Raw genomic sequence first — 15,538 nt, forward strand, 5'->3', positions numbered from 1 at the left:
CAACAAAATTGACAAACTTTTAGCTAATATGACCAAGAAAGAACAAAAAGAAAAAAGAAAAAGAACTGAAGTTACTAAAATAAAAAATAAAAGAAGGAACATTACCAACCTCACAGAAACAAAATATTTTAAGGGAGTACTATTAACATCTGTATGCCAACAAATTAGATAATTTAGATAAAATGAATAGGTTCCTAGAAAGAAACAAATGACCAGAACTTACTCAAGAAAAAATAAAAAACCTGAATAAATCTGTATCACATACAGATAAAATTAGTCATTAAAAACATCCCACATCAAATAATACAGACCAGATGTCTTCAGTAATGAATTCCATCAAACATTCAAAAAATAATTAATAACAATCTTTCACAAAAAGAGAAAGAAACAAGTGCCCCACTTATTTTTATGAGGCTAGTGTTATTCTGATGCCCAGGCAAAACATCAAAAGAATAAGACGCTATATAGACCAATATTTCTTTTTCTACACAAACTCTTGGACAAAAATAGCAAACAAAATTTAGTAACCTATAGAAAGATTTATACTCCATGACCAAGTACGATTTACCTCAAGAATAAAGATTGGTTTCACAACCAAGGTCAAGAATGAAGTGTTACGTTTGCCCCAGCTATAAAGGACATTTGTCTCTGAGGGTCTGAAAACAATGGAATAGAATCTTAAGTATTACATTTCAAATTCGTGGTGATATAGTAATATTCTGTAAAAGAGTAATTATGTCAAGAATACCATCTGCAATTGGAATCACATGTGGTAGGCTTACAGTAACCCAAAACAATTTTTGAGACTCCAATAGTATTTTGCTCTAGTAAGACTGTGAAACAAGTCTACTGTAGTCACACCAACACCTTCAGTTCTCTCAGGAATATTTTTTTAACCTAATAGGGGTAATGAAAAGGTAAACAGGCTTAAAGTTTTATATTTTACACTTTGTCCATAAGAACTAATATCAGGATTTCTAATACTTGGACACTGGAAAAATAACCTGGTTGAGATTAATTTGGGCCAGGAGTCCTTTTATAATTGGGACATTATTTGCAAGCTGAATCTGACCTCAGTCAGATGATAATTGTGTGTGAACAAAGGAATCACAGAGTTCCAGGGATTAGTAGTTGGTCTATTTCTCTTCCTCTAAACCATAGACAGCAAGATAAAAAGTTACTGATCATACTAGAGAGGCAACAAGGAAATTTCATGTGTTGTTCTTGGAAGATTGTAGACCATTGATTTCACATCTGCTCCCAAGACTCTTCAGGTTCAAGGGTTCTGGGATGATAAACTAACTCATGTCTAGAAACTATCAGATCCAATGACTAATAAACTGGCTTGAATCAGAGGACCTATTTCCAATTCTTGTGTTATAAATTAAACAAATAAAACAAAGGATTAACTCTTGTTCATTCACTGAAGGCAAGTAATTAGATGCCACGCCTCACGGGTGAACACATGAAATCATCAACTGGTGGAATGGGTCATTTTCTAAGTGAGGATTATTGCCAATGCCCAGGGACTTGCTAAGCTAGACCCCTAGAAGCAAACCCGTCACCCACTGGGACTGAGGGTCATGTGTGCAGAGTGCAGTTCTGAAACCTTGCCCTTCGACTTGCAACCCACGTAATACGATTCAGCTTCATCAGCTGTGTAGTGGGATGAACAGTAGTGCCTACTTATAGAGTTACTGAGAGAATCAAACAGGTGGATGTGTTAAGGCATTGAGAGGTGTGTGGGCTTAGTAAACCGAAGTTGTTACTATTTAAAAAAATATTTTTTTCTTTATTGATTTTACAGAGAGAGGAAAGGAGAGGGAGAGAGAGAAACATCGATGAGTGAGAACATCAATCAACTGCCTCCTGCACACCCCCTACTGGGGATCAGCCCGCAACCTGGCGACCTCTTGGTGCATAGGTCGACCCTCAACCACTGAGCCACACCGGCTGGGCTGGAGTTGTCACTATTATTTTATCATTACTTTAGACATAATAAAAGCCAGGGCTCTGTGAATATGTTCTCCCTCTCAGTAATTTATTCAATGTTCTAAAAATTTCAAAAAACAAAAACCTATTGTCTGAAAAAACTTACTGTTGATCCATCTGAATATTTTCAAGATATTATGAATGTACACTTAAAAACATGATTAATCGTTTTCATATGATTTTTCTGAAACCCCTGGAATGAAAGTGCTTCACCAGTAAGAAACATTTTCTCATTATGCAGCAGCAATAATAAAGAATTTGGAATCCAGAAGAATATATTCTGCAACCGTTTCTGATGCTTTCTTCAAGCAAAGTCTGATGAACAACACTCACTTATGTAGTCTGGTCGTGAATTAATTGCCAGAACCTAACCTTATCAGAGAAGGCTTTGGGATATTACCTGCCTTGTGCCCACAGGTGGGCAGGTCCAGGATAACCTGTAGCGATAAAACTTTAAAATCTCATTGGCGTGTCACAGCAACGCTTTCATTCTTGCTCATGGCACAGTTTAGGCGGTTCTCCTCCAGCTTCAGCCACTGTTTCTAAAATCAAGAAAAGCCTAAAATTAGTCTGTATCATTCAGTCACGTCGCACTTACCCAAGGTCAGGGAGATGGGCCCAGCCGTGCTGTATGGGCAGCTGCTGAGTTAGCCTGGCTGTGTGCTTTGGAAAGAAAGATGGGAAGAAAACTCAGAACCTTGTCTCAGCCACACAGACCCACACCCACAAATGCACTGGAATTCCCAATGTTGCTGCGTCTTAAAACTGAAGAACAGAATGATCTCACAGTGATGAGAGCAGGGTCCGGGACACAGAAGGATCTCGAAGAATACGGGTGGATTCATTGATGTAAAATCACATCTTTTAAAAAACTAAACAATGTTGAATTCATGATCTCTAGTACTGACTGATTACAAAAAGTTCCTGTTGCTCTGGACTTTGTTTTCATATATAATTACTTTTTAAAAAATCATATCCTTTTATTGTTTTATTGATGAGATAGAGGAGCGATTGATTTTCACTGTTCCACTTATTTATGCATTCATTGGCTGACTCCTGTATGTACTGTATGACTGGGAATCGAACCTGCAACCTCAGCACATCAGACAACCAACCAGCTGAGCTGCCCAGCCAGGAATGTATTCTTTTCAAAACAATCAATCACATTTCGTCTTATTTGCATTTCATAATTTATTTTTAGATGTATCACATTATGATAATTATATTAAAATTATATTTACTCTTACCTCTGATTTCTGGGAAACAGTACAGGTTTTCCACTTGGGGCATTTTAATATGCTTCCTTTAAAGTAAGTGCATTAAAACTAAGACAATTCATATGTATTGTAACATGTATTATAGAGTAAATACTAATCATACAGGAGGTACAATCACGTAGCAAAGATGGTGATTGCATTCCTCAAATAACTGGAGATTGGAAACCTCATGTATATAAAGCACATAGATTTCACAAATTTAAAATAAGGCTGATGCTTACATATACCCATTAGAAATAACAGTAGCTCATTTGAAGTAAAGATAATATGAATAACAGCAAGTGAACACACAACTCATTTTACAGGTTGGGTCCTTGGTACTCTGTCCATCACTTGTCTAAGTGTATATGCCCTATTCAGGTGTGGCTACTGTTTAAGCTAACAGACAGTTGAGTTTAAAATAAAGCTAACAGCCCTGACTGGTTTGGTTCAGCGGTTGGAGCATCGGGCCTGCGGACCAGAGGGTTCGGTTCCTGCTAAGGGCATGTACCAAAAAATAAAAAAAAAATTAAAAAATAAAATAAAGTGAACAAAAATGTCACATGGTTGGGCTAATATTCTTTCCTTGCCCTCCATAGAGCAAGGAAAGAATATTTGGCCCTAAAAAAAGCATGCCCACTGTTTTTATTTGTATACGTACATGTGTATTTGGGTGTGGTATTTATGAAGTGTTTCTTAAATGAGAATGGAAAAATAGCAATCTCAAGTATTTGTATGTCACATGAAATAGACTCCCTAGTTATGCAACATGTTTACTGAGAGCTTCATATTATGGAAGTGTTATTCAATCTAATACTGGAATGTTATAAACAATACACATTATTGTAATTAAGGATAAACGTTGGTTTTCAGCAAATATTTCCTGGCTGACCAGCATGTGCTAGATTCTGAGACTGCAATAAAACAGGCCTCGCCCTTCAGAATAAAGGAGGTGGCATATACTTCCAAACCAGTATGCTAAATGCCAGAGAGGGGTGCCCACTATTACCTTGAAGCAACATAAGGGAATATTTAAATCTATTTGAGAGAATACAGGTGCGAAATGTAGATTTACCAGAGAGATATTTATGATTGAGCTGTTAAGCATAAATAGGACTTTTCCTGGTATTCAAGTGGGGTAAACCTATTACAGTTATAAATAAATTCAAAACAAACAAACAAATAAACACAAATACCAATATGCAAAAGGTAGCATATTTGAGAAACCAAAACTACTGAAGTGCAGCTGGAGGTAGGAAGAGGATCACGAGTAGTCAGGGCCAGCTGCATAGTTTGTGGAGCACAGAGCAAAGTAAAAATGCCGTCTTTTCTGGGAGTGAGTGTGGGAGTGGGGAGGTGAGTCTCCCTGGCCACGAGGCCCACTCTCCCATTTCCTAAAGGATGGCATCCCCCTTCTAAAACAAGCTGTGTGCTCTGGGGACCTGGATCAGGGGTGGGAGCAAGGTCCCCACCCTGTCATCCACCCACGCCTCGGGAGCATGGCCACGGTGCTGCTGGCCCCAGGTGTGGGAGCCACCGTGGTGCCCTGCCCTGAGAACCACACAAGAGGTATTAGACTCCTACCCTCCTCTCCTCTCCCCAGACCCTTGCCCAGGACACTGCCGGAGCCAGAGGCAAAGACAATGAAATGCAAACCTGGCTCCACTATCGCAAACTAGTCACTATCCTCTTTGAAGGGGGCACTGGTCACCATGTGGGGTGGGGCCTGGGAGGCTGAGGTCCTGTTCTGGAGGTGGTGGGTGGACCATGGGTGAGCCTACTGTCCCAGCCTCTAGGACTCTCTCCCATTGGACGTCTTTTACAAAACACTAGTTCAAAGATGAAATGAGTATGCGTTTGAAGACAGCAACTGCAAGCATTAAACTTTAAATTGCTCTGAGCAGATGCTTAGAAAGCTGTACCTTGGCAGCAAAAATAAATAAATAAATTGGATTGATCAGAAGATCAGAAGTAAAGGCTGCCTGTGTTTTCATGCTAATGTGTTTGGACTTTATATTAGAGGTAAATGGTTGGCCCTAAACATTTTTTTTTGTTTTGTTTTTTTACTATTAAGGACAAGTAGTAATAGTACGATTATTGAAAATAAGTGGAAATCAAGAGTTAGGAATATTGTAAAGGTCTCAGACTAAAAGTGATATCAAAGTTATTTCCAACTTTAATGTTTATGACTGAATGAAACCCACAGTTGCTATTTTAGGGCATGGTTTTATTGGGTCACGTTAGTAGAAGTATCTGATTATTTGATTTCAAAACTGTAAAGTACTAGATCCCTAAGGACTGGATTTCTTTCACGTTTAGTATGTGAGACAAGGAGAATGAATATTCCTGGTTTACTATGAATATTACTAAAATAGAAAACCTCACTACATCCCTGTATTCTTATAAATTGATATTTACAATGGAGATTATATTTAAAGCCTTTCTGTTGTAAAATGTGTACACAACAACTTTGTTGGAAACAAATAAGCAGACTGCATTAAAACCACAGGCTACTATGCCATATGAGTCTTAGACATTATCACCTGAAAAATAAACACTTATCCAGGATTTTGTAAAATCAAGATCGTGGTATTGTCAAACAGCTTATTTGATTGACATCACATTAATAACCTGATCGTTCCAAATGTATAGGCGAAAACTTGTATATGCGATTTAAAGGCATTGTATTCACTGAGCCAGTCACCTACACTTTCTAGCGTGTCACTATCCTTTTTGTTTTGCAAACTCGGCTGCGGTGATTTTGCTGCAGACTTATTGTCATAATATTTACGAAATGCTTCTGAGCCAGATTTCTCTCCTAGAATTTCAAGCTTCATCTAACTCGTCCCCAAAACGGACACAATGAAACCATCTATCCAACAGAGAAACACAGAAGTGAGTCCAACTCCTGTTTCAAGACCATGAGTTTTATATAAGTACGTTTTGTTCTGAGTTCGGTGGCAGCTTTAATTATGAGATGATGGGATGATGGATATCACCACACCCCGCCCCTCATCTCCCTCTCTCCCCTGGCCCTCCGGGCGGTTCCTGATCCTGACCTCCGCTGCCCCTCGCTTGCTGCCATGGTTAATGTTGTTCCCAACCAGTTTTGCTGTGTTGTAAATCCTCTTACCCCGATTATAAATATTTGTGGGGACCTCTGTTTTGAAGGATAATATTAACTAGACAAATCCCATTTCTGGGAAATGATTTTTTGTCTTGTTTCTCTTAGGTCAAAGATTTTAAATACTGTTTAATCATGATCTAGCTGATGAACGCAGGTACATTTTCTTCAGAGCCTTGAAAAGGTTTATAGACCCTCTATTATACAATTTTTATCCTCCTGAGTTCCAATCAGTGAATAAGGATGCAAAGCGAGGTTTAGACAAAGAATTGAGGGCAGACAGTTGGAAGAGTCCTGCCACGAGACAAGAGGGTGTGATGGAGACACTGGGAAACCGGAGAGCATTTCACCAGCCTAAACTCGCTCGCACTGCATTCGGGATTGTAGCTAATTTTGCTATCTTAGATGGTAGAATTTTTTCAAAGATTGTCATGACAATAGATCACACCCCATGTGCCTTACACAGGGAGAACTTACTCCTTTCATAATAAAACATGATATTGTCCTCACCGCTGCCCTTTGAACTTGGCCTGTCTCTGAGGAGTTTTGACCACTGGAACAAAGCCAAAGGGAGTCGGCGAGGCTTCCAAAGCTCCTCTGTGTAAACCTGTTGTGGATTCTGCTTTGGGAATACTTTCTCCCAGCCTACTGCCGGGATACCTCTGATGACAGCTTCTACTTCTGCCCTCTCTTCTCCCCTGCAAGGTGCAACCACAGGTGGGACCCCAGGTGAGTCCAGCAGATAAGCCATCCAGCATCATAATAAAAACTAAATCACTGTTGTTTAAACCACTAAGTTTGGGTTGTTTGTTATTTAGCCATTGATAATGGGTACGTGACCAACTTTAATCTCTTACAGTTTGTGACCCTAGCCTTAAATCCATATGAAATTCAGCTAAAAATCTAGGACCTAGTGGAATAAAATTCTATTAATTACTTTATTTTATTGAATTGTTTAATGCTTAGGTAGCTTTATTTTAGCCATACTATAAACTTTCATAATATGCCAGCTATAAACTCATTATATATATATATATATATATATATATATATATATATGCCAGCTATAAACTCATTATATATATATATATATATATATATATATACACACACACACTTTTGCTCTATAACAATTCAAAATTTTGAGCATGGTTTGTACATAGTAGGTGACAATTAAAATATTTAAATTTTGTTTTTACTGACAAAGGCCAAGTTAACCTAGTAATTTGACTTTCAGTTATACATTTTTCTATATTTCACACTGTTTTTTGACTCATATTCCTGATGGGAGTGGAGAAAACAATTTGAATTCTACATAGATGTTAACAACAGTTTTAACATAAGCCTACATGGAAGTCTCATTTCTTTAAACCAAAACTTAATTACATGAAATAATATACAACAAATGCCTTATAATCTACTTGTTCTATACATGCTTTCCTTCTGTCCTTTATTTCATCCATGTTTGTGGTGATTCTGCTTCTTTAGGGACATCTCTCCATGGCTGCCCAGTCATGATTTTCTCTCTGGTCTAACTCATACTTACCTTCCAAGATGGAACTGAAGTATCAGCTCTCTCATGAAACTTTTATTGATCCTCCTAGGCAAAATAAAAAAATTTCCTGCCCATCCGGTGTGGCTCAGTGGTTGAGCATCAACCCATGCTCCAAGAGGTCACCAGTTCAATTCCTGGTCAGGGTACATGCCCAGGTTGTGGGCCAAATCTCCAGTGGAGGGCACGCAGGAGGTGACCAATCAATGTTCTCTGTCATCAATGTTTCTATCTCTCTCTCCCTCTCCCTTCCTCTCTCTGTCAAGATTCAATAAAGAAATCATATTAAAAAATTTAAAAAAAAAATTTCCTTTTCTGTGTGTCATTCTGCCCTGTACTAGTGTTTATAATAGTAGCTATAATATTTATTTCAATATATTTGTTAACATGTGTACCCTTTCCTACAAACTGTCAATTTCCTAAATTGAATGGCTACTATCTTAGTCATCTAGAATCTCTAGAATGTAACATAGTGTTTGGTCATTAGAAACTTGATAAATGCATTTTAAGGAGTAACTAAATAAATCTCCTAATTACTGTTGTGACTTTATGATCTTTATTGACATTAACCTTATCTTAATATGCATCAGGTGTCACTATTTTTGTCTTCTAATCCATATAATATAACATGTAATGCTGTTTCTCCCAGGAGCTTACGAATTTCATCCTACCCCATGCTGGTCCAAGATCTCCTAGCATCCTTCATCCCCAGATAGACTATTCAAACCACAGATTGCACCTGGCTTCACCTCTAATGAATGTTTATATTATTTTAATCATTTTTACCATGAGAAAGATCCTACAATATATGCAGTTAAGTTTGACTTGGGCTCTCTATTCTACTTTTCCGAACACCAACTTGCTGGATGTTTGCAATCAAAGAATGTCTTCATATGGAACCCATTTATGACTTTTCCTCCCTAAGGTCTTGGTAACATTTACTCATTGCTTTGTTTTCATTGACTTCCACATTCTTTTTCTACTAACCAACACTGATGAAACTTCTTTTCCTCCAAAACTGTAGATTCTCTTCCAATCACCAATGAGCAACCAATAGTTTACAGCCTACGGGTGAATGAAACAGCAAAAATACATCTTTGTGTTTGAAAATGTTTTTATTACTGGTAGGTGTTTTTGTTCAAAAAGCAAGAATAATGTTATTGCCATGAGAAAATAATCCCTCAGTTCTGTTGGTTCTGTTCATAAATATCAATATAAGTATGTAAACAGTACCATCTGGGATTTTATATTGCAGTTCTTATGAAAAGTACTATTTCTATATGTCAATGAGAGTTCAAGATTTATTTTATTTACTGGTTGATTTTTAAACCTAAATTTGAAATGCACTTAGAATTCTATTTTTAACTTTGATGCTTATATTTTTTCAGTATTATAATTATAATTTTCAAATGCCAACTAGAAAACAAGTAATATATGAGAATTCATCGATTTGTCACTTGGCACAAAACACTTCCATCAAAGTAAAAAAAAGTATGCGCATTTAAAAATTATGTGTAAATAGTTTATGAATTGGATACGAATCAGATTGGACAGGTGTAGCCACCCTGATACCAGCCTAATACTGTTCTTAAACATATCTGACTATGGCAAATAGAGTCGTCAGGAAAGGGTCCTTTTCAGAGTCTGTGATTATGGCCTTTAAATTGCTCTTTTCTCCCAGGAAAAGAAAGAAATAGTCCATATTTGATTAGCAGCTTCAGTTACCATGCTATTTTTAATGTTTTTAAAATATCAAGTCAGAAATGAAAAGGAGTCAACAATTAGCAGCTAGTCAAAACCATCAGTTGGTTTGTATAGATACAGTCTGCAAATGACATACATACATACATATATATATATATATATATATATATATATATATATCATGGACTGAGATATTTCCATGAATAAATATATAGCCTGGACTTGTGACAGCAATAATGCCACTTCTAGAAGTCAAGAAGTTCAGAATTCAGGTGACTTCTAGATTGTGACAATCTTGGCAAGAAAAAAGTATAACAACTCTACTGCAGTATTGTTGACATACATAAGCTATATATATTTTGAATGTGCAATTTTATAATGGAATCTGTCACCACAACCAAAGTAATGAACATACCCATCATTATAAAATATTTTCCTTTGCCCTTTTACAATCCCTCTCTCTAGTTCCTGTCTTTTAGGCAAACAGTCCTTTACAATCTGATAATATTTGTGTCACTTTATTGAATGAATGAAAAATACAATAATTCAGTAAGTTACTCTTTTTCCCATGTCTTATTTATTCAACGTAATAAGTATTTTCAGATTTACTGAGATTGTAGTATAAATCAATAATAATTCAATAATTTTTGTCTTCTCATCTGTATAATATTATTCGTTTTAATGCAAATAGTATTGTATTGTATAAATATACCACCATGTGTTTATCCATTTATTAGTGACAGACATTTAGGTTTTTTTCAGTCTTGAATCATTACAAATCAAGCTGCTATAAACATTTATGTACCAGCCATTGTTTGGTCATATGCTTTATTTTCTCTTTGGAAAAACCTAGGAGTAGAGTAGGTGGTTGGTGAGTAACTTTTTAATAAACTTCCAAATGATTTGCAAATCATTCTCACCACCACTTGGTTTGGTTAGTCTTTTTTATTTAAGCCATTTTAGTACCACCTGCAGAGTGTTGTCACACTATGGTTTTAATTCGTTTCCATAGTAACAAATGATGTTGAACTTCTTCTCGTGGGCATATTTACCTTCTATATACCTTACTTGAAAAGATGTCTATTTATTCATTATTAAAAATTGGTTTGTTTATTTACATCAGATAAGCAATTTGCAAACATTTCTCCTAGTCCGTGGCTTGTCTTTATATTCATTTGACATTGTTAGTTGAATAACAGAAGCTTTCAATTTTGATGAAATATATATATATTTCTTTAATACACCCTGATTTGTTGTAATAGTGAAGAAATTTTTGCTTAACCCCAAATCCCAAAGGTTTTCTTCTGTGTGTGTTTTTTTTACTGGAAGCTTTATACTTTTATATTTATGTCTTTGAACCATTTTAAGTTATTTTTTAATACAGTGTGAGATATGGATTTAATTTTGTCTTTTGTTTGCATATGGATACCCAATTACATCAGTACCATTTGTCAAAATGACTATTTTTTCCTCTACTGGATTATTAGGAAGAATTTTTTTAAGTTAAATGTATAAATATATAACAGATTATATAAAAATAACTTTGAGCTTTACTTGGCTTTCACTCACATCCACAGTTGATTATAAGTACAACAGAAGAATTAAAATGTAAAAAATCAGGTAAATTGAAGTTTATTCAAACCTATGGTCAGCTGAATGATCCAGTTGGTTCATACTTACTCCCACTGTCTGTGCTTCTCATTTAGTAAAATACCTATTTTGAGCAGGGGATGCTAGCCTGCCTGTTGCTGAGGACTAGAGACTTTCTACAGTATTACATTCATTTTCAAGGCACAAGTCCCTAACGTGGGACCACTAGATAAGGAAGTCTAACTTCAGAGGGCTGTGGAGGAAATTCTTTCTTCCAAACAGAGATCTATCTTATATTGGGCTTCCTTTGGTGTATGAATTAATTAAGTCCAATCAGTCAAAATATTTCCTTCTATTCAGTCTATTTTGAGAGAATAAAATATATGGCAGATGACATTTCTGTATGGAAAATTTAAGGTCTCTGTTGACTAGTTTCATTTGTTTGGGTCTACTAAGAAAACTCCAGCTCCCACAGGAAGTATGCACGCGTGTGCATGCACACACACACACACACACACACACACATTCTTGATTAGTCACTGTTTTTGCTTTGCCAGAAAATTAAACCATGTTCAATACCTTACAAATAGTTTACCAAGTCTGCATGCAGAAACTTTATTTTGTCTGAAGTTCCTCCCCAATACACCTTTATTTCGCTGTTGCTATCTCTATAAATTCTTCTTGCATAACTTCTGAGATTTGCAGGTCAACAAAATCATCAAATAAAGGTGTTACGCTGAGGAGGAAGAGTGTGACATGGTACTCACTGGTATGTGTATCCTAACGGTGGTACAAAAACTGTGTTTTTATTAGTTCCTTGCAATCCTGATTTTTTTTCTCCTATACTATAGCAGAGCAGCTAGAACCAAGACCTGTTTCACAGGATATGTAGCTCATTCATGATCTGTCACATTTCTGAACAATGACAATGGTACATTGACACACTGTATTCTGGTGTTAGAAGAGAAGATGGCATTATAGTGTAGAGAGTGGGTGCTCTGGGCTGAATGTTTGTATCCCCCACAATGTTGAAACCCTAACACTCAAGTAGATGGGGTGTTTGGGAGATGCTTAGGTTAGAAGGGCGGAGTTCCCACGAGTGGGGTCTGTGCCCTTGCACAGCAGACCATTCAGAGCTCCTTAGCCCCTCCCACCATGTGAAAATGCAAAGAAAAGTTTGGGACCAGGAAGAGAGCTCTCGCTCCACAATGCTGGCACCCCCATCTTAGACAGTAGCCTCCAGAACTGTGAGAGATACATTTTTGTCATTTATAAGCTGACTAGTCTGTGGTATTTGGTTATCACAATCTGAAAGGTCTAAAACATTAGGGCATCTGTACCAAATAGCTTCCTGACTCTCTGAGTGTATCCAGAGAGTCAATATGGCTCCAGGTTTCTGGAAAAGACCTCCCTGACATAACTAACTGTTCAAGGAAGTTCCCTTGATCTAACTGCCCGAAACAGCATGTGCTTTACCTACTCTGATATCACCACTAGGTTACAAATTACCTCTTTAATTCTTTCTATAATGCCTAATCCTTCAAATTGCCATCAATGTCATGTTTTTTTCTCACCCCTGTACACAAAATAGTGCCTGGCTCTGGGTAGGTGCCCATAATTGTGTGTCAAGTGAATAAGTATAACGGTGAGAAATCAATTATGTATATTCCAGTTTAACAATTAGTAATTTATTAAATAATTCTGAAAATTTTATTGAGTGCTTATGAATATCTTGCCCACTAGGCTGGATTCTAGGGATACAGAGAAGATAAGACATAGTATTTGATTTCAAAGAGCTTAGAATCAATTTTAATTTAGTTATTCTAGAAACACTTACTTTAAGGTGATTTTGGAAGCAAAGATAGGTAATAATTATTCATAAATTGGCTCATATTTGATATTATTCAGTTTCATAGATCCCACACAATGTTATAGCCCTTTATAGTTCTCTATTACAACTGAGCATTAGCATTAGCACCTAAAAGCTACTTGGCTTTGTAAGATCTGGCTCAGTCTCATTCTGTCTAATATCAATATAGGTAAAAATATTGAGATTTAAAGCAAAATGAGTAGTGGTACAAATGCTTATAGTGTTCTTTGCCTTTTAACTGCCAGCACAGCAGTTTTTCAAAGCTCATTTTTCAAATGACAACAATAACTGGCAGTTAACTTATATTTATTTTACAGTCAAGTAATACATTTAATTAAAAGTATCTATATATTTATATCACAAATATGTATATCACAATGAAGAGAAGAAGAAAGGAGAGTGGTTTAGCAGTATGGACACAAAAGAATTACTTCTTTACATCAGACTCTCATGATCAGGGAAGAGCTTCTCGACTTTATGTATTGTGGAGCCATTTGTGAGAGTATATACAGAAACTGTACTAGTTAATGTAAACTCCTCAGTGGCAAATATTGGACTGTATGCTGTTTTGTGCATTAGATACCAGTAGGACCATTATTCATGCTTTTAATTTGACTTAGTTTTAGAAAATCTAGACCAACCGAAGTCTGAAAAGTTGATGCAGAGGAAAGATTCTCAAAGAAGTATAGAACCATGACACATATGAAATTTCATCGTGGTTTCCCGTCATTGTTGAGGCAATATAGCCATGATTTACAGAGGTGTTATCACCAGGGATGCAATGTACAGCGTAGACATTATAGCCAATAATATTATATAAATTTGTAAATTGACAGATGGCTACTAAAATTAGTATGGTGATCATTCATTAGGTATATAAATGTGGAACAGCTATGTTCTACACCTGAGATTAATACATTATTATATGTTACCTATAATTTAACTTAAAAATTAATAAAGTAAAACAATTGAAGAAAGTATAAAATAAAAAAATGAAGGGGTACCATCACTTTCCAGCTTTACAAAGTAAGTTATAAACAAAGGCAGAATAAAACTCTAAATCTTTTCATTCTTAGTTATAGACTCTCTCCAATACTAGAAACTTTTAAAATTACTGTTGTTGTTTGAAGCGAAAATGCCTACTTCTTTGCCTACACCTGATTGGAGAATAAGCTTCCTCCTGACACAGCCTGAGAACTGAGGGTTTTTGTTTGGTTGTTGTTTTCTTTACAAAAAGTGTAAAGGATTTGTATAATTTGTAACATAGGCACAATTATTTAAAGTTAATACATTTTTATTTAAGAAATTTTACATGTTCTGAGTCCTTCCACACACTGCCTTAGTTTCTCCCGAATTTGACTCTTAATCCCTTTTCTCGCTCAGTCCAGTTGTCATTTCAGTCAGTCCTATGTAACAGGAATAGAGATAATCACATGATCACAAACCATCTTGTCACGAGCAACCTACAATGAGCTAGACAGAGGACATCAGTAGGACTCCAGAGATCTAAGGTAGCTACCTAAAGTCTCACTGATTACCACTGGCTGTTACAAAATCACATATAGCTTGTGTTATATTGATATGGGACAGTGCTAGTCTAGGCTATGAAAATAAGTAAGGGTTAAGGCAACGTTCCCAATAGGCTGAATGCTACCAATGTAGTAGAAAGAAGACCTATGGGGATGAAACTTCATGGTCATGTCCACAGCAAATGAGAAACTGCCTTCTCAAAGGCTTGGCAATGACCATGAGAGAGCTGAGTGTTTAAATCAGCTGGAACTTCATTCATAGAGCCACTGCCCCAAAGAACAGTAGTCAGAGAAGGAGATTCATATCAAAAAGCAACTTAAGACCCATGCTATTGTACAGCCGATTTAAAATTTGAGTGCCAATGGTATGGTAAAAAATAATAATAATAATTTCAAAATATGTGGATTTCAAAAAACTGTTCTTTAAACCCACCACGCTTTGTATTAAGTGTTCCTTCACCTGCCGCTTGTGACATGAATTCAATGAGCCGCGTGGGTTTCAGCAGAGTCCCCATTTCCTCTCCTTTCCCTCTCCATATTCTGTTCTGCACCATCTTACCCATTTCTGTTGGCTTCAGTTATCACTGATTCGAGTACAACTCTTCACATGGATATTTCCCTCCGCCAATCTTTCCTCCTGCATCCCAGACTCAAATGCATTGGACTTTTCTACCTAGAACACCTCCACGTACATCAAGTTGCACGTGTGAACATGGCTCATTACCATCTGGTTCCAAAGCTCGGTTTTTCTTGCATTTCCCATGTAAGCTCTTCCCTGGATGTCGCCTTACATTTCCGCTGCGGCCGTGCGCTCCAGGTCTGGTCCCATCTATCAGTTCTAGCTCCAAAGAGCTCCCAGATTTGTCCCTGCTTTTCATTTCCGCCACTTCCACATGACTCCAGAAACCTACCCCTCCTGTG

General features: G+C 36.7%; 1 non-coding gene across 1 annotated transcript; it reads right to left on the minus strand.

Moving 5' to 3' along the window:
- Positions 1–14,715: 14,715 nt before the first annotated feature.
- Positions 14,716–14,836, minus strand: LOC118622498. The gene has a single exon (XR_004958068.1). It is a non-coding gene; the product is annotated as a small nucleolar RNA SNORA32 (small nucleolar RNA).
- Positions 14,837–15,538: the final 702 nt, after the last annotated feature.

Source organism: Molossus molossus, unplaced genomic scaffold (genome assembly GCF_014108415.1).
Source record: "Molossus molossus isolate mMolMol1 unplaced genomic scaffold, mMolMol1.p scaffold_m16_p_1, whole genome shotgun sequence".
Taxonomy (NCBI): Eukaryota; Metazoa; Chordata; class Mammalia; order Chiroptera; family Molossidae; genus Molossus; species Molossus molossus.